We start from the raw sequence: 1,166 nt of genomic DNA on the forward strand, positions 1-1,166 counted from the left end.
GTGATGCTCAGGGATTGGTTACTCCTGGCCATGCGCTCAGAAATTGCCCCTGGCTTGGGGGATCATATGGGGCAATTGAACCACTGTCTGTCCTAGGTCAGATGCATGCAAGACAAATGCCTTACCACTGCACCACTACTCTGGTCCCAGGAGTAATTTCTGAGTGCAGAGCCAAGAAGTAATTCTCTGAGCTCCTCTGGGTGTGGCCCAATAACAAAAAATATTAATAAAAATTTTGTTTACAGGATTAACTCTAGAGACATTTGTAGATGTGGAAATCAACTAGAATACTTACAAATAATATTCTAGGCATTGAAATGGCATACTGTCGATACAGTTTATAAAGAACCATAGAGCAAACAGATCCTGTCAATCACATCAATTTTAGTTTGGAAAGACATTTGTCTCTAGCTAAGTTTTAAAGACAAAAGTGACAATAACCATAGACATCATGAAAGCAATGACATAGCTGTGTTCCAATAAAATTTTATTTGCAAAGCCAGTAGTGGACCATGGTTATAGTTTACAACTTTGATGTTATTGAAAGTTAAAGATCAACTGAGATCAATGCTAATAGAAAGCAAAGGTCGCCTTTTAGGGAATCATATTATGTGGGTGACAAGAAAGTAAGGAAGTGACAAATAGTCAATGACAAGAAGGATGAAAATATCATTTGAAAGTATTGAGACTCCATCAAGTCAAGGCTACTGGGGTGAAGTGAAAATAATTAGCTGAGAAATCAAAAGGCTAATGAACAGGTGAGAGCTCAATGATGTGAATGGTCCCATCAATGTTGAAGGACCTAGGAATCTCCCAGATCTTTTGCTACTTGGCAATGAGTTTTCCTAAATTTAGTCCAACTCATTCAGTTTGACATTAAAAATAATATAGGAATATGAGTTTCTTTTTTAAGTATGATAGCACACCCAGTGTCACTCTGTTAATATTCTGTACAAAATGCAATGCTCTTTCATCTGTCCATCTGAGATGGAACTCTCAAGGTGTTATTACCAAAAAACATTTATTTTATAAATAATAGCCTGGTTCACTCTATAAATAAACCTATACTATATGACAAACTAACCTTATTCTTTTTTCTATACTCAGACTTCAAGATAATTTAATTTTGATGTTTAGTAGTCAAATTGAAAGTAAGATTAATTCGA

The sequence above is a fragment of the Suncus etruscus genome, chromosome 3 (assembly GCF_024139225.1).
Source record: "Suncus etruscus isolate mSunEtr1 chromosome 3, mSunEtr1.pri.cur, whole genome shotgun sequence".
Classification (NCBI taxonomy): domain Eukaryota; kingdom Metazoa; phylum Chordata; class Mammalia; order Eulipotyphla; family Soricidae; genus Suncus; species Suncus etruscus.